Source organism: Zootoca vivipara, chromosome 1, assembly GCF_965207765.1.
Source record: "Zootoca vivipara chromosome 1, rZooViv2.hap1.1, whole genome shotgun sequence".
Lineage (NCBI taxonomy): Eukaryota > Metazoa > Chordata > Lepidosauria > Squamata > Lacertidae > Zootoca > Zootoca vivipara.
Genome location: NC_142582.1, coordinates 20,116,403 through 20,135,295, shown reverse-complemented (window position 1 = coordinate 20,135,295; position 18,893 = coordinate 20,116,403).

Sequence of the window (18,893 nt, the reverse complement as noted above, 5' to 3'; positions counted from 1 at the left end):
AATAGATGTCAAAGAGGAAAACAACTACCAGACTTTTAGAAGACATCTGAAGGCAGCCCTGTTCAGGGAGGCTTTTAATGTTTAATAGATTATTGTGTTTTATTTATCTGTTGGAAGCCGCCCAGAGTGGCTGGGGAAACCCTGTCAGATGGGCGGGGTATAAATAATAAATTATTATTATTATTATTATTATTAAGAACTTTCTGACAGTAAGAGTTGCTCAACAGTAGAATGAGGTTGTCTTTGTCCATGGAGTTTTCTTGGCAGGGATACTGGTGCTAGTTCCTTCTCCAGGTGGATCATGTTTAGTCAAAACTCTCCACTATGACCATCTTGGGTGGCCCTGCATGGCATAGCTCATAGCTTCTCTGAGTTATTCAAGCCCCTTCGCCATGACAAGGCATTGATCCATGAAGGGGATGGTTAACCTATCCATTCTGAAGGAAATCAGCCCTGAGTGCTCTCTGGAAGGACAGATCCTGAAGCTGAGGCTTCAATACTTTGGCCACCTCATGAGAAGAGAAGACTCCCTGGAAAAGACCCTAGGCACTAGGAGAAGGGGACGACAGAGGATGAGATGGTTGGACAGTGTTCTCGAAGCTACGAACATGAGTTTGACCAAACTGCGGGAGGCAGTGGAAGACAGGAGTGCCTGGCGTGCTCTGGTCCATGGGGTCACGAAGAGTCGGACACGACTAAACGACTAAAAAACAACAACAACAACAGAATGAGGTTATGGACTCTCCTTCCTTGGAGGTTTTTAAGCAGAGGTTGGATGGCCATCTGTCATGGATGCTTTAACTGAGATTCCTGAGATTGCAGGGGGTTGGACTAGATGACCCTTGGGGGCCCTTACAATTCTATGATTCTATGTCAAAGCTGGGGTGAGGGCAGGGCACCATTTTTTGCTATGCACCGGGTAGCCAAATCTGTGGGTATTTTCAGCAGCATAGTGTAAATGAGAGGGAAAATAATGACGGGGCCTAAAAGAGGCTGCTTTTAGGTTATATTGCCATCAAGTGGTATATATAATTTTTTTAAAATAAACAAACAAAGGGGAGCGGCTTTTGCCCAAAAACCATTCATGGAAAGCCACTGCTCCTGCTATTCCTGAACATTTTCTAAAAGGCATTGCAACCCAGCATACGTTGAGGTGAATTCTGATTAGCTGAAATCACAAAAGCACTTATGAGAAGCCTCTTGTAATTAGCTGTCTTATAAGCGGCTTCCCCATGCATTAGGAATAATTTAGTGGCCACAAGCATCTTTGGCAAAAGAAAAGAAAAAGTCACAGCCCAAGCCTAACCATGTCTACGCAGCAGTAAGCCCTACTGAATTCATTGGGGCTTACTCCCAGGAAAGAGGGGTTGGAACTGCAGGTTAAACTATTGGTCTTTTTTGGAAAACTAAGACTGACTAGGAGCAGGCAATCAGCAAACATTATCAGGTATCTTGACAGGAGACAAGTCACACCTTCAAATTTATGTTGCCGACCGCCTCTTCCTGTGACGCTTGTATGATGCTTTTTGGGTGGTCTTTGGCTAAGGGGCTGGGCAATTTCTGAAGTCTTTAAAAGTGGCTACGCACTTTTGTTCTGGATCCTCCCCTCCTTGCAACGGGGCCAGGAAACTTTGTCAAAACAGAAAATAAGTATTAACCTTGCATTTTCCAATAGGTTCCAGCCTCCACTCATTCTTCTCTGAGCGATAATGAACTTGGGGGCTACTGGGCCCCTTGATGGGAGTTGGGCTGTAAAAGCCAGTCCCAAAATTTTATTATATCATGGGTCACCCGTGTGGTGGTTGCAGATTACCCTGAAGGAACTCAAAAAACGGTGAGGGGTTGGTGACGATGTGGGGAAAAGGGTGTTGATAGACTTCGAGGGCTTTAATTTCACACAGCGTGTTCCAGAGCTAGTCGAACAAGCATCATGATTCACAAAATAGCAGAGCCTTACTGGCTCTGCGAAAGGCATTTAATTGCCTCTCTTTAAAAAGGAACTGGAGAGCATAGGAGAAATACAGCCACTCCCACAATAAATCAAAAAACCCGAGCAGGCAAAGGTCAAAATACCAAAAGCCCAACGAACATTAACACTTAGGATATAAAGATTTCCTAAGGAACTAATGCTTGCTCTTTCTTTAGATAAAGCAGACACCTTATCTTTGCAAGTTTACAGAACAGAGCCAAACAAGACGAGCAACCACTCTAACTAAACCAAGGCCTGGATCTTTTTAGCAGCCTGCAGTCATTAAAGCTCTTAGGAAACCTCCCAGGAGCCAATCGCCTGCTTAAGTAGATGCTGTAAAAGGTCCCTGAGATTTACAAGGAACTGCTCCATGCTAAACTAGACACACTAGACACCATCTGATAAACAAGCGATTTTAGCTCCAGGCTAAATGATGCTCTTTGAGGCTTTGATTTACAACGTCTGCCAATGATAGATTTGCGGGAGGAGGAGAGGTTTTGCCACGGACCCACTGCGATTACTCGTCCGTGAACCAAAGTTAGGACTTCCTCTTCAGCCAGGAGGTCAGCAAATTGCCTCGGGGGAGTGAGAAAAGTCTGATACATATATTTTTATTTTTATTTTGTAGGTTCCAAACATATAAAAAGCACACAGGTTCAAACACTTCTCTAGTTGCTCGGGGACTCAGTTTCTGTTAGCTTGAATTGTGAGCTATCTCCGGTCTGAAATATATGAAAATATGTCCCAAACTGGCTTTCATTTTACTTTCATTAGATTAAGAAAAGGCTTCCCGCATTTAGTTTTGATGACTGACTCATAAAAATACTGTAGGCTGAACTGAAAAAAAAATACTTGGAATTATCCAAGCCTGCAATCCTGCCCTGCAGTTAGTTATACTGGCCAAAGTGTGTAGTAATACTGGCAAAAGTGTGCACATTTTACACATATTTTGCTCTTAACAGATTCCGAGTGTTGTTGTGGTGGTGGTTTAAAAGGCAAAGTAGCTTTGGAAAGAGGTGAATTGGAGAAAAGTACCAATGTTGTCCTGCTAACCATAGCTGCCAAGTTATCCCTTTTTTTAAGGGAAATTCCATTATGCTGAATAGGCTTCCTCGCGAGAAAAGGGAAAACTTGGCAGCTATGCTGCTAACATGCATGTTCATATAACATGCAGTTTACCTAAGAGCCAAAGCACATGTACTGCTGTCATGTGTACCTTGAGGGGTGTGTTTAAGAAAAATGAAGTCATTCAGCAGTGATCTGCAACAGAAGGCCTATTGTGAGTGTGTGTTTGTAGAATTTCTCGATCCTTTCTCCATTCATGGAGTTGCTCCGTGTGGGTGCTAGTCCTGTCTACTTTCATCTCTGACACCTCAAAGTTACTTCAATAATGCAGAGTTCAGAGAGAAATTACTTAGGAAAACTGATCAAAAACAGTGTACAGTGGTACCTCGACTTCGCACAGTGGTACGAAGGTGATCTGTTCTGCGGCGCTCTTTGTAAGTCGAAGTCTTCGGTTGTCGAAGCGCCTGTTTTGTGCATGCACGAAGCGCGATTTTGCGCTTCTGCGCATGCACCGAACACATGCGCCGCTTCTGCGCAGGCACTGACTGTGCACGTGGCGAAAAGACTTCCAGGTTTGTCGACTTCGGAAGTCGAAACCTTCAGAAGTTGAGTCGTTCGGATGTATAATTTGAGGAGAAAGGAACAGAGAGAGTTTTCTTTCTTTCTGAGGTCAGGCCTTATATGTAGCAGGAAGACTTTCGACCAAATGCCAGGGGTGGATGGATTCCTCAGAACTATGCAGCCAATCAGAACACATCCACCTCAATAAAGATCACCCATCTCTGCCTGGTTGCTAAGCAACAACCCCACCTCTTCTCGGCTAGCTGACTTACTGATAAGAGAATTAGCTCTTAAGTCACATGCTGAATGATCTCTGCTCTTGCACTTCCAACATCTGCCAGCCACAGATCTACTAAGCAATCTATTACACAATGCCAAATTTACACTAGCATTAATGGTCACAAAAGTAGTGATGGAACTCAGTTAGGCCATAGCTGTCAAGTTTTCCCTTTTCTTGCGAGGAAGCCTATTCAGCATTAGGAAATTTCCCTTAAAAAGGGGGAGAACTTGACAGCTATGAGTTAGGCATTGCAGAAGTGGATGAAACCTGGTATTCTGAGTCATTAAACATAACCAAAATGCTAAAACAAAATCCCAATTCAATATATAGCTGATATTATTGCACATTGCTTAGATCTGTGGGTGCCTGTGAAATGCTTGTCAAAAGCATGGTTCTCTTCACAGGTGGCAAAACCTATTGGTTTTTTTAAAATACTCTTGTGAGGAAGATTTATTTAAACAGCATGAAAGCCTTATAAAATGGGACTCCTTGATACCTACTTTCGGTAGACAGACTTCCAGCACTCCCTCTGCCAGAATATACGAAACAAGAGCTTATAGTGCGAAATGCTCTTTTTATTAACATCAAGTCTTTTCTGACTTAATCAGTGCTCCAGACTGCAGTCCTAACCTTGCTTGCTTGGGAGTAGACCCTGTTGAACCTCGCAGGGTTTGCTTCTGAGTCAGCTGTCTGGCGGAAGAGCTGTGTGGCAGGAGCTGCCTTGTCCTCCTGGCCTGGATGTTGTCACCAGCTGGACTCCTGGCTCTGATCTGAAGAAAGAGAGAGAGAGAGAGAGAGCTTGAGGAGAAGGACTGCTCTTTGCGTGTGTAGACCCTTTAACCTTCCCCAAATAAATTCAGACAAGACTCAAATTTTAGGTTTGGTTTTTGGCAGAATTCAGGCCACAACTTTATTGATTACAATCAAGTAAGCAACGGAGCAATGGATTCAAACTACAAGAAAGAAGATTCCACCTAAACATTAGGAAGAACTTCCTGACAGTAAGAGCTGTTCGACAGTGGAATTTGCTGCCAAGAAGTGTGGTGGAGTCTCCTTCTTTGGAGGTCTTTAAGCTGAGGCTTGACAGCCATATGTCAAGAATGCTTTGATGGTGTTTCCTGCTTGGCAGGGGGTTGGACTGGATGGCCCTTGTGGTCTCTTCCAACTCTATGATTCTATGATTCTAAGTGAGTGGTTGCATAGGCTCTGGTTCGACTAGCTCCCTGCACCCTTGCAGGCAGTGGACCCAGGGCACACCGTAAGTCAGCCTTGGGTAAACACCTAGCATAGTGGAAGGCAGTGTCTGACCAGTCCACCAGCCAGATGCCCCCCTGGACTCTGGCTCTGGGCACAACCCCTCTCAGGGTTGACCAACCAAGAGTCCCAGGATTCCTTTAACAGAATGCCCATCGCATAGGGATGGCCAGACCCTATTTTATATTTTAAACTCATTTTTTGTCTTGCATTGGGTCTCTTGCACAGCACTTAGAGATGACTTTATTTTAATTAAGCAGTATATAAATTGTTGTAAATAGTTACTGATGTGGAAAACTCTCTCTGCTCATACTCCATGTCACAGTGATTCCTTTCAATGAATATTACATGGCTGAGTACTAGAAATGCTGATCCCCGATTGTTTTGTCTTTATGTTTTAAAATATGCCTTAAAGGGGGAGAATTCAAAGGGTTGTAATGAAAGATAATTAAGCCAGTAAAAAAAAGCAGCCAACAAACAAAAAGAAACCAGGCAACTTATATTGATTTTCAGAATTAACAATTACCAAAATGCATGGCCTGTGTGTGTGTTTAGCAATGGTCTGAAATAAGAGTGAAATTTCTGGCTGGTGCCAATACGGTTTAAGGAGAGCTGATCCCCCAAGCAGGGCTGTCCTAGTTGGCAGCATAGATCAAATCATGTAAGAGGTGCTAATGAACTTGCATGCACTGTTTCGGCTTGTAGGGCTCTCCAGAACATGCTCACTGCTGTGAATAACAGAAGCCAGGACTATGGAACGGCAATTAACATTTGGAAGATAAATGGCATGGCGCTGTGTAAGGGAAGCTGCTTGTAAAAACGGGCACCAGCAGATATCAATGGGGTGGTGATGGAACAAATGGTTAGTTCCTGGCACATGGATAAGCTCAACAGCATTATCAAACGGAATTTGCAAACCAGAAGGGCAATAGAACCACTGAAAGATTTCTGCCGATGTCTGTTTAGACTTGGCATTAAGTAGGATGCAGATAATAAACAGGTCAAAAAATGTGATGGCCCTTGGCCAGCCTTCCCAAAACTGGTGCTCCCCCTTCCCTGATATTTTGGACTACAAAACTCAACAGCTCCAACCAGCTCTTTCCCTTTTCACTTTCTTCCTTAGTTGTCTCCTTCTCTTTTTCCCTTGGCGTCCTCTGCTTGGGGCCTTTATTAAGGACCAGGGATTGTTTGATCATGGGGGGGGGGGTATACATGGTGGATGGAGGGCCCTGGATGGGAGACAGGGAAATGTCGGTCCCCCAGAGGGAGAGGCTGGGAGGAAAAAGGAAAGATCCCAGGTGAAGGTAAAAAAGGTAAAGGTAAAGGATCCCTGGACGGTTAAGTCCAGTCAAAGGCGACTACAGTGGAACCTCGGTTTATGAACACCTCGGTTTATGAATTTTCGGTTTATGAACGCCGCGGACCCATCTGGAACGGATTAATTCACTTTCCATTACTTTTAATGGGAAAGTTCGCTTCAGTTTATGAACGCTTCAGTTTATGAACAGACTTCCGGAACCAATTACACCCATGTTTCAGTTTATGAACGCTTCAGTTTAAGTACTTCGCGGACCCGTCTGGAACGGATTAATCCACTTTCCATTACTTTCAATGGGAAAGTTCGCTTCAGTTTATGAACGGTTACTCTGCGGACCGTCTGGAACGGATCAATCCACTTTCCATTACTTTCAATGGGAAAGTTCGCTTCAGTTTATGAACGCTTCAGTTTATGAACAGACTTCCGGAACCAATTGTGTTCATAAACCGAGGTACCACTGTATGGTGTTGCGGTGCTCATCTCGCTTTCAGGCCGAGGGAACCAGCGTTTGTCCACAGACAGCTTTCTAGGTCATGTGGCCAGCAGGACTAAACCTCTTCTGGTGCAACGGAACACGGTGACGGAAACCAGAGTGCATGGAAATGTGTTTACCTTCCTGCTGCCGCAGTACCTATTTATCTACTTGCACATTTTGGCGTGCTTTCAAATTGCTAGGTTGGCAGGAGCTGGGACAGAGCAATGGGAGCTCACCCCGTGGCGGGGATTCGAACCGCCGACCTTCTGATTGGCAAGCCCAATAGGTTCAGTGGTATAGACCACAGCGCCACCCACTGCGATGGGCTATTACCTTCTGTGGGTGGTAAGGATTAAAAACTAGCTAAAAGAGAGGACTCTGTATTCTACTTACTCTAATTGTACTTTTCTATTTTTTTTATTTACCTTAATTTTCTGGGACTTATTGTGTTAAAAAAAACATCAAAATATTAGGGAAGGAAAGGAACACAAGCTCGGGGAAGGCTGGCCAGTGACCTTTGCTCTGGAGCAGATATCCCATGAAAAGGGAGTTCATTTTGTGGAAAAGGAATAGATCGAGGCTTGGGGGGACTTTGCTATAGAATCATAGAGCCGGAAGGGACCCTGAGGATCATCTAGCCCAACCCCCTGCAATGCAGGAATATGCAGCTGTCCCTTATGGGGACCGAACCTGCAACCTTGGCATTATCAGCCCCATGCTTTTATCAGAAGGCAGATGTGATGCTAATAGGGAGGTTGATAACATCCAGACCCAGATATACAGGTACATCAGTCAGTTAGCTTAAGCCAGTGACTCTCTTAACATTTTTCCTCTGGGCCACAGTTTCAGAATAAAAATTTGCTCAAATTTTGTATTGATAAGAAATACCTTGGAAAACATAAAAGAAGCAACTTCTAGCAGTGCTTTATTTACAACATAGAATGCAACTGCTTTATAATATGATCACAGGACATTCAGAAAGTATAAAACAATGCAGCTACATAAGAACATGGATCATTCCCAAATTATAATTTAGAAATGAGCCACTTACACTTGCAAACTGAACGAGAGGCGTGAGCTTGCTTTTGCCAGGTAATCTCATTTATATTAGGCCTAATTTGAGTCAAACTCACTCACATCTCCTCATCAACACAAAGAAGCCTTTCTTTTTTCTGATCTTTTATATTTAAGCTGCAGCAGTTCTGCATTTCCAAGTTGCTGCTTATCCCACTTACGTCCTAAGGAATGCTGTTCTGATCCTGCTTCTCCTTGTGGTCAGTGACCCTTGCCAGATCTTTCTTGTCCTTCATTCAGTCCTATTGTGGAATCACGATTATTAGTTAGCATCAATGCAATAATGAAACCCCATGTATATGATCTTACCCCCAGTCTAAATTCTCCCAAATTTTGAACGCTGTCCTTGTGTCGCCCACAGACTGCATGATAAAATGAATTGGTAAATTTCCATTCCAATTGCAAAAAGATAGAATCTATACTAGCTTACAAAAAAAAGTGGAAATAAGCAAAGTAAACAGATTGCTTTTGACAGTAACAGTCCTGAAATTGTCTAAAATATCACCAGATTGCTGTATACAGGTATTAACTTTGAAAAAAACCATGAAATTCTGAATGGCTCATTCAGACTTTGAATTCATTATGTTCCATGCTCAGCTGGAAGATCTTAAAAGGCACCCACAAATGATATACCTTTGGATCGATTCATGCATTTCCAGAACAGCATAACCATTGTCTTTGAAGGCAGGGACCCTCCAGCTCTGCCAAAAAAAAGCTTAGAAAGTCAAAATGATTTTGTACCTTGGCCCCCAAGCTAGGGGGGTATCTGGGGGATCTGCAGAATCAGAGATTTCATGGTGCTATGGGATGCTAGCAGTGGAGAAGACCGTGGAGGAAGGAGCCTTCAACCAGACAAGGAGAGCACCTTCAGGCATTAATGCTCTCAAGCAGGTCTACACCAGGCACCCCCAAACTTTGGCCCTCCAGATGTTTTGGACTACAATTCCCATCATCCCTGACCACTGGTCCTGTTAGCTAGGGATCATGGGAGTTGTAGGCCAAAACATCTGGAGGGCCGCAGTTTGGGGATGCCTGGTCTACACTGCTAGGTCTTTGCTCTTCAGCCTAGTGCTAGTTTCCATGAGGACATCTGGGACCAAGGAGAAAAGGGATCCAGCTCACCCCTTGCTTTGATGCTCTCAAGCTAAGCTGGAGAAGAAGAGCTGATGTCTTTTCTATATCACAATTCCAGGCAAAAAGGTTGTTTCTGGCATCATATCTACGTTTTAATCTGTGGTATTGATTGTAAATTATCAAAGGCTTATACATTGCTCTTAGTCAGACAGCTCCATTTGGAACCTATATTTCCCCTCCCCCGCCCCCTTAGACATCATTTTTCTTTTTGAAGCTTTCTTAATATGTATACAAGAAGAGATTCTGACTATGATTAACTGAACAACTTCTTCCGTAATGTTCCATAAAGGTGGGGTGAGTTGCCCTGACTTTGATCGACATGAGTAATGAAACAATACCATTGTGCCTTAAAAAGTCATCTATACAGTTGGGGTTCCTGGAAGCCCCAATCTGTTTGGTTAATTTCTCTACCAAAGCAATTGGTCATACTCCTTTATACCAGGGGTGGCCAACTTCCAAGAGACTGCAATCTACTCACAGAGTTAAAAATTGGCAGTGATCTACCCCCTTTTGGGGGGTTCGGGTCAAAGTTATTGAGCTTTTTCTAGGAAGGAAAGCCCTGTTTTGGGGGGTTCACATAGAAGTTATTGAACTTCTTTAGGGAAGAGGAAAGCGGCATTGAGCTTTTTTTTTAGGAAGGAAAACCCTGTTTTTGGTGATTCAGGTCATTTTAGGGGTGCAGGGCAAAGATGTTGAGCTTTTTTTAGGGGAGTCAAAGATTTTTAGCTTCTTTGGGGGGAGCCACTGATCTACTGGTGATCTACCACAGACGTCCAGTGATCTACCGGTAGATCACAATCTACCTGTTGGACATGCCTGTTTTATACCATTCCTGAACTGTATGTTATATAAATGTATTTTGCAGATTTCCAGTTCCTGGCTAACACTTGTCAGGAATGCTAACAGTTCTTTTAAGCCCATGATTTGTTTATTGAAAAATCACATCAGTCCCAACTCTGGCTTTGTATGTAATGTCTGACCTACATACTTAATGAATAGCTGAGCCCAACCATCTCATTTATGACCAAATTCAGCCTGACTTTAGGGAGAGCAAAGTTAATCAATCAATCAATCAATCAATCAATCAATTTGTACCCCGCTCTTCAGCCAAAAAGGCTCCCAGAATGGCTTACACGAAATCAAAACAAGACACTTCCTACATGCACGCTTATATTCTAATAAATAAACTTTGGCTCCATCAATTCCCCCCCCCCCTGATGAAAGAGCAGATTTTAAGAATACAAGGCTAGTTTGCCTTGCTATACAAGAGGCAACTGTAATAAAGTTGAATAAAGTAGTCTTTTGCATTTGTATTTTGATTTCCATCTGTTAATCTTATGGTAATAGGATAAAATACTAGAAATTTAACTGCATAATTTTCAATATATATTTAGCATATATGCAACATTATTAATAAACCCAGTCACAAGAAAACCCAAGATAGCAGCTGTCAATTATGCCGAGAAACTTTTGTGTACATGTTTGTACATGTACATGCTGCCACATTCTACAAGCTTGTGTGCTCCAGGTTCAAATCTCCACTTAGCCACAAAACTAACTGGTGACTCTTTCTCATCCTTGCCTACCTCGAAGGCTTGTTGGAAGAATTAATTGGGGAGAAGGAAGCAAGCATATCACACTGAGATCCTTGGAGGACGAGGGGGGGATAAAATGTTACAAAGAGCTCAGGATGACTCAGATTATTTAGGATGGCAAAACCATCCCAAGGACTTGGCAGTATACAAATGTAGCAAATAAGTTAAATTTCAGAGCTACAAGTTGCTGACTAGAATTCTGGGGCTGTTACTTTTTGGACTGGTAGGAAGTATTCCGTCAGTGGCAAAGCATGATGTTTGAGAACGCATGGGTCATATTCAACTAAATTCTTGAACTTACAAAAATGTACAGAACAAACTCTAATAAGTGCTGGAAGTGTAAAGAGCCAGAAGGTACGTTTTATCATATGTGGTGGAGCTGTAAAGTAATTAAAAATTATTGGGAAATGATTTATAATGAATTGAAGAATATGTTCAAGATAACTTTTGTTAAAAAGCCAGAAGCTTTCATGTTAGGTGTTGTTGTTGTTGTTGTTGTTGTTGTTGTTGTTTAGTCGTTTAGTTGTGTCCGACTCTTCGTGACCCCATGGACCAGAGCACGCCAGGCACTCCTGTCTTCCACTGCCTCCTGCAGTTTGGTCAGACCTGCAGTTTGGTCTTGTTAGGTATTATAGGACAGGGATTGCCAAAAGAACGGAATAAGTTATTCATGTATGCTACAACGGTGGCTAGGATCCTACTAGCCCCAAAATGGAAGGACGACAAGATACCAACGAATGAAGAATGGCAAGTTAAACTCATGGAGTATGCAGAAATGGCAAAACTTACAGGAAGACTTAGAGACAATGACAACAAAGACTTTAAAAAAGACTGGGAACCGTTTATGTTGTATCTACAGAAACGTTGTAAAGAATTGGATTCACTAGCAGGGTTTGAGTAAAGACTTACAATTAAGAAAACAAGTGTAAAGGTTAAGAAACAATAATATGCCAATTAATCAAGTGTAAGATATAATTTGAAAGAAAATTTGGTATTAAAATCATAAGAATGAAGAGTATTTAGCAAAAGTTTATAAAATTAAGCAGAAGTAGCACATATTTAACGAACCAGAAGGGGAAGTTGAGGGAAGTTGTGGGGTGGGGGGAGTTCTATTTTCTTCTTTTCTTTTATATGACAAATGGGTTGAATGTTAAATTGCAAAATTCAATAAAAATTTATTTTTAAAAACTAAACTTTTGCACTTGTGAAAAGGATCAGCGCTAGTGCAATAAGATCCCCCTTCTCTCCGCACCCTGTGTTGACCCCAAATCTGTTTCGGACAGTTGGGGGAACCTCTCCAGAACAGGGGTACTGCTGGGGAAGGAGAACATTCAAATGCTCCTTGTGCTGACAGAACATTCACTATGGTGAACAGAGAAGCAGAAGGAGATGCAATTCCATAGCTTAATTGCAGGCAGAATTGCTGCAAGAGGCCTGTGGTCAAATCTTCGATTTTGCCAAATCTCGTGCGCTTACTTTGCGCTCCATCAGAACTCTCTCTTGCCTTGTGTGTTATGTCCAGTGCTGTGCCAAAGCCTTTCACTGTTCTGTCTTCACTGAGAAGAACAGCAGTGCTTTGTGGTGTGTGTGTGTGTGTGTGTGTGTGTGTGTGTTTAAAGATATTAGGGCACATGATTTCAGGCTCTTCTGGGAGCAGCTGCAGCAACAGCAGGAGCTTGGAATTTCTCCTTACTCCTTCAGCTCTGTTCTTGCTTGCTGAGCTAAGGAGGGAAAGTGAGGTGATAATTGCCTTGTAATGCAGCATTTAGCATTTGTCTGGTAGGTGATAAATGCAGCATTCTGGGAAGATTAGCACAGTGGAACATATATGCCTACTGGAGGAAGGCTTTGCAATAAACATGAAGCAGTTGGGGACTTCCACTCCACTGCTGTGTGGCCACTGTTAACCCTGTTTATGCATTGCTGGGGAGGGTTGCTTCAATTTCCTGGGAAAGCCCAACCAAATCGCTAAGAGGTGCATAACAAGTTCCTAACCAGAGACTGAAATGTGAATGAGGATGCCATTTTTGTTAGCAGCCTTCTGTTGTGAAACAGCAATACCTGTTTTGAAAAACCTGGTAAACTCAAGATGGTCATTTTATTTTGCTATAATAATAATAATAATAATAATAATAATAATAATAATAATAATAAAAAGTTTTACTCTGGGCAAGGCAAGATTAGATGCTGTAGCCTGACTGTTCCCAGACCATGATGTAATGGCCCCAAAAAATAAAGATATGGATGTAGACATGGTCTACGGTCTATGCCATTCTCTATCCCAACAAAGATGGCAACTACACTCTCTCTTTGAAAATAGTTTGCAGAAAGAGGAAAGAGTTTGTGAGCCATTAAATATCCTCCACCGTCTCACTGATAAAAATTGGGATGGTGGTTTTTTGGTGATTCGTGCAAGAGCAAAAAAAGGAGTGTCTTTTGGTCCAGTGCTCTGGGTTAAGCCCGTTGATTCATGACAGAGCGTCGGACCCAAAAACGAGACATTCCGGGATCCAACCAGAAGTCAGGATGGTGTCTGGAATTCGGGGATGTCCTGCTTAAATCAGTGTGGTTGAGTGGTATGCCATGGTATTAAAAAAAGAGAAAAGAATGCCCCCCCCCAATTGCTTCCTGTGTATGAAGACTGTTCAGAACAATGTGGTAGGAGAAACTGAATTTATATACTACTATGATAATTGTCATAATCAGTAATTGGTATATATTTTGTGCTCATCCAGGGTTCAAAGCATTTTGTCAATCCTTGAAATGGCCCCGTGAAACTGAACAGTAGCATTATGCTCATGTTGTTGAGTTAGGGGCCAAGGCTGAAAGATTTTAGGTAGAAGGCCATAGAGGGCATAGCTGCCAAGTTTTCGCTTTTCTCGCGAGGAAGCCTATTCAGCATAAGGGAAAATCCCTGTAAAAAAGGGATAACTTGGCAGCTATGATAGAGGGGGGTTTCTAAAATCTGAGCTAGGGACCTGCTGGCTCATGGGTCACACTCTTAACATTAATTGTCAGGACCTGTGTGTCTCTATAGAATCATCTGTTTTCCTCCAGGCCATGTGGGCAGTTCAGCAGAAAATTAACCTCAGAGGACTATAAGCAGCCAGCTTTCACCTACACCAGCAACTCCCCCTCTGACCATTTGAAAATGGCGGAGAGTCTTGGCGGACCACTTAATATTATTTTATGCTGGTTGTAGCAATTATAATGCGCCGTTCTTGATACTGTAGGATTTTAATTGTGTTTTTATTGCTCCTTTCATTTCTTATACATTCTGTTTTATTGTATTACGGTTTGAATCCCACAGAATCAAAATGAATAAAAATCAATATGGCCGTTTAATATAATGGATCTACCACCTCCAGTATTTAACCACAAATCCACAGACACCTTTCCCCCTCACCTTTCTTTTCTCCCCATTTCAGTCACATCTGTTTGATTGCGAGCCTGCGGGGAGGAACCTTCTGGAATGTGTTTCGTTTTAATCTTCAGGCGCTTTATAAATAATAACTAAAACAGACAAGAATCTAAAGAGCTTCTTTAGGTGTGCTGAAGGATTAGAAGCATTCCCAGCAGACCTTTGTGTTTTTCTACCTTCAAATGGCAGGCCACAAACTCTCCTCTTTTTCCAAAACAGTTTTCCATGAAGGATTCTTGGAGCTGCTGTTTGAGAAGAACAAGTCCATATCTCTCATGGGCACGCAGAACCAGCTGGGCAGTTCTTTGGATCTGGGCCCCAAACATTTTCAGACTTTTATCAATGAACGCTAAATAAAATAATTTGAAAAAGAAAATCTGAGGGTTGGGTGGAGCAGTTGTTGCTGTTGTTTTTGAATTTAGATTTGGTATTGATTTCTGCATGCCAATGCCAATGTGAATTTATTCACAGAGGAACAAGTTTGTGACAATTTCATTAGGAGAAGGCACACTTCAAAGATTCTCTGAGGTTTCCACAACGCAGAGCCTTTCACTGGTGGGCCAGAACTATTTATTTGGTTATTTGATATTTCAAAAATAGGTCAGCAAATAGTCAGAAGTTAAGGAATTAAAAAAAACCCCAAGGTCCATAAATCAAAAGTTTGACTTAATTTTTTTTTTGTATTAGAAAAGTGAGGATGCTTCTGAACAATACTCTAAAAAATGCATCATCTTGTTGGCCTGACAATTTTTTAGCTTGATTTATTCCAGGGTTTTGATTGTTCTGTCAGTAATCGGTTCATCTGGAAGGAAGAAGGTGCCTTTGAAGAAAAAGTATGTGAACTGTAAGTTCCCTTTGGGGCCTTTTACATAAAAAAGAGTTAACACCTGACTTGTTCCTTTAGAACAATAAGCTATTATTCACACAACGACAACACCTGAGTTGAGGATGGGATATGAAACCTGTAACTATTTCACATCAAATAAGGTACTGTATATGTGCTTGTTTTGAGCTGGAACACAAATCAGAAGGTGATTTTTCTCCTATCCCTATTTCCTATGGCCAAATTGTATCATGCAGGTGAATATGCATGGCAAAGTCACACTTAACTATGGAATAGTTCCAGATTTCAGCCCTTATTTGGGTGACAAGTGCTGGCTCCACTCCAACATCCCTGCATGCGCTGACTTAGTGGGAAGGTCTGAAGGCCCATGGGTAGGCAAACTAAGGCCTGGGGGCCGGATCCGACCCAATCACCTTCTAAATCCAGCCCATGGACAGTCTGGGAATCAGCGTGTTTTTACATGAGTAGAATGTGTGCTTTTCTTTAAAATGAATCCCTGGGTTATTTGTGGGGCATAGGAATTCGTTCATATTTCCCCCCAAAAAATATAGTCCGCCCCCCCTCAAGGTCTGAGGGACAGTGGACCAGCCCCCTGCTGAAAAAGTTTGCTGACCCCTGGCCTAAACACATTTGAATTTAGAAGACTTCCTATGAAGAAGAACCAGGGCTTTTTTCCCCCAGCCGGAACTAGGTTCCGGCAACTCTCAGGTGGTATCCGGGACTGGGCAGAGGAGGAATGGTGGAGACTGCCTCCCCAGCCTGACCCTTCCAGAGAAGAAGGAGACAGTTCAGAATTACAACAGGGGTTTGCGGGAGGTCACAGCTTAGAGGAAGATGCAGGGGAAAACTTGGGACATAATGGGAGAGGAGGAGGAGGAGGAGGAGGAGGAGGAGGAGGAGGAGGAGGAGGAGGAGGAGGAGGAAGCACCAGGGGGGCAACAACTGATGGATACAGTGTCTTTAGAAAGCATTCCAGACACACACCCCTTCCAGAACCCGATGAGCTTTGAAAGTAGGAGAGCAAAGAGCTCAAAGGCAGAGGGTACTTTTCAGTGATGATGCATTAGGAAGTGGGAGAGATGAAGGGGTGGAGATTCACTTGGGACAACGCCATTATTCCAAGAGGCTGCATTCCAAGCCTCTCTGTGTAAATATTGAATAAAAAACAGATGGTAAGGACTTTTCACTGTCTTATTCATTCCTGGCAACCTGCTGTAGGGGTTGGTTCCTCTGCCTCCTGACAGATGGGCGCCATTGTCATTCTAAGAGAACGAGGGAGGTGGTGAGTTCTGGCAACTCTTTTTCTAGACAAATAGCACTGAGAAGAACCCTGTGTTATCCAGGCTCTTCACCACATCAAAATAATATATAATATACTTAGAAACCACCTTCAGACCTTCAGGGCACATGGGGCTGGAGCTTGTGCAGACTTTGAAGATGGCACTATTTCTTTTTTTTCAGAAAAGAAGAATTTTTTGTGTGTGTTTAGTGAATCCCAGAACAGTTGGTTCGCACATGCATGCACATGCTTCAGTTTGCATTCTCAGTTGCTCAGCTTTTGACAGCTTGCAGAAGCAAATGCAAATTTGAGGCTACGTTACATAGGCTGCAGAGATTCTGTCGATAATAACACATGTGCCGGCAGCCTTTCCATTTCCTGTAGCAATGCCTGTGACTAACAACCCAATGTATTGTTTTGAGTAATAAGACAGTGCAGGATCATGTGATGAGGACACTTCCAATTTGCCCAAATGCATCTGTAGCCTTGTGATGCCATAACATTGAATGTTTCCCATCACCACCTCCAACCACCACCCAGCTCCAATTCCTTGGCTGTCTCTTCCAGGGGCAAGGAAGCACTGAGCGCAATGTCAGCGCATCCTGTGTTTCTTTCATTAAGACTTAACGTTATGATTCCTGCGTCTCCTGCCCTTGGTTCCACCCAAATGAAAAGGTTGTTGACAGTATTTTAAATAGATGTTGTTATTTATTTATTCACTAGTATCTTGAAGCCCGTTAAATTAACGGGTGCTAGAACATGCAATTCTCCCCGCCCATTCCCCCTCTCCCCCCTCCCTTCTTTTCTCCACCCACACGTGCTGGGACTCTCCTGGGCTGCCACCGGCGCTGCTCCTCTGTCGCTGCTCCTCCTCCTCCTCCTCCGCTGCTGCGGTCCATGCCTAGGCAGGGGCAGCCAGGGCCCTCTTTCCTTCCTGCCCTCCCCCTGGGCTCAAGCCTGCTTTTGCAAAGGGTTAGCGGGGAAGAATGAGCAGCATCCCTCCGCTGCCACCGGCTTCTTACTGAACGCAGCGGAGGCACGGGGTAGCAGAGGAGATGCTTCACGGAGCAGGGACAGAGGGGCGGGCGGCAGGCGGCTGCCACCCGCCCCTCCTTCCCTGCTCCCTGTCAAACATCTCCTCCCCCTGGGCTGCTCTTCCTCCCCCCCATGCGCTGTCCCCGCTTCTGTCTGCCTCTGACCCTGCACCGTGAGGGAAACGGTCGGCAGAGGGGTGGGGGGAGAGAGAGCGTGTATGTGCGTGACGCCCGCTTGCTGCTGGTCGTCGGGGGGGGGAGCGTAGGAGAGAAAAAAGGGGGAAAGCAGCCTCCTTCTCCTCGCCTTTCCCAACCCACCCAGAGCTGAGCCCGCCACACGCCGGGTGGGGGGAGGGGTTGGGATGCGACGATGGGGTGGGGGTGGGGAACGGCGGCGGGGACACGAACGCCCCGGCGGCGGGGAACACACGCTCGCGTCTCAATCCCTCACGGTCCCTTCCCCTCTTCCCCTCGCACCATTAATCAGGAGGCGAGGCGCGGAACGGCAGTTTGGAGGGGAAGCTGTTGAGGGGGAGAGAACCGCATTCCGCCCCCCCGGCTCTGTGTGCATCCAGTCTCTGCGTCCACTCCCTGTGTCCATGGGGCACATGCTCAGTAGCGCGGAAAACGGGACACACGGAATCTGGATGCAGAGACACAGGGACTTTATTATATAGGATTACAATATATATATATATATATATATATATGGCATGCATTTAGCTTTTTTTCTTTAAACAAATAGAGGGAGAGAGACGGTTCACAAATGAGCCAAGGCCACGTCGAAGCATTAGCTTCTTTATTAGAGCAATAATGCAGGAGCGGGACTTGTTTGCATGTGAAGCTGGCTGACTACAGGCAGTTTTTGACATGTAAATTCACTGCTCTGAGTGCCTCCGCCGAGTTTTGCAAAAGAGAATTGGTCTATTTGACTTATCCCGCTTTGCTTTTCCCAAGAAAATCAATATAATAAAGTAATTCTTTCCTGCCATCCACCTCTGTGCTAAGCTCTTCTGAGAACAGTCTGAAGGTGTTTCTTCTTCAATTATTTCTGGCTTGTTTGCATTAAATCCTTTCAAAGGGACCCGTCTTATATGAGCAACCTTAATAAAGATGCCTCCCTATGAAATAAGCTAAATAAAATTTTACATTTAAGGTGAGTAAGAACCAGTTATGGAGAAAATTGCTCAATATCTCTCCCATCCTAATTTCTTTCTTTTCCCCCCTCCATGCAAAGCCTGCTGCATATAGGGGTAGGAATTTGATACAGCATGCATAATTCATGCCGCCTGGCCTTTGCGCCTTGCCCTTATCTTCCCAGCCATCCTATCTATTTAGATGAGGCGAACATTATTCTCTCCCGCTATCAACACAATTTGGAGGGGGGGAGAACAAAGCACATGTGTTGCGGCATCTTTAAGGCAAAAAATCTTATTTTCCACTCTGCAATTTTCTAATGCTCTGCTTTTAAGACATACCCTGGCAGGACCCCACAATAACTGATCAGGCACCTGGGCGTGTGGAACTTAATCACAGGGCTTTCCATTTGACTTTGCAATAAAGGTTTTAATTTAACGAACAACAGAGGGA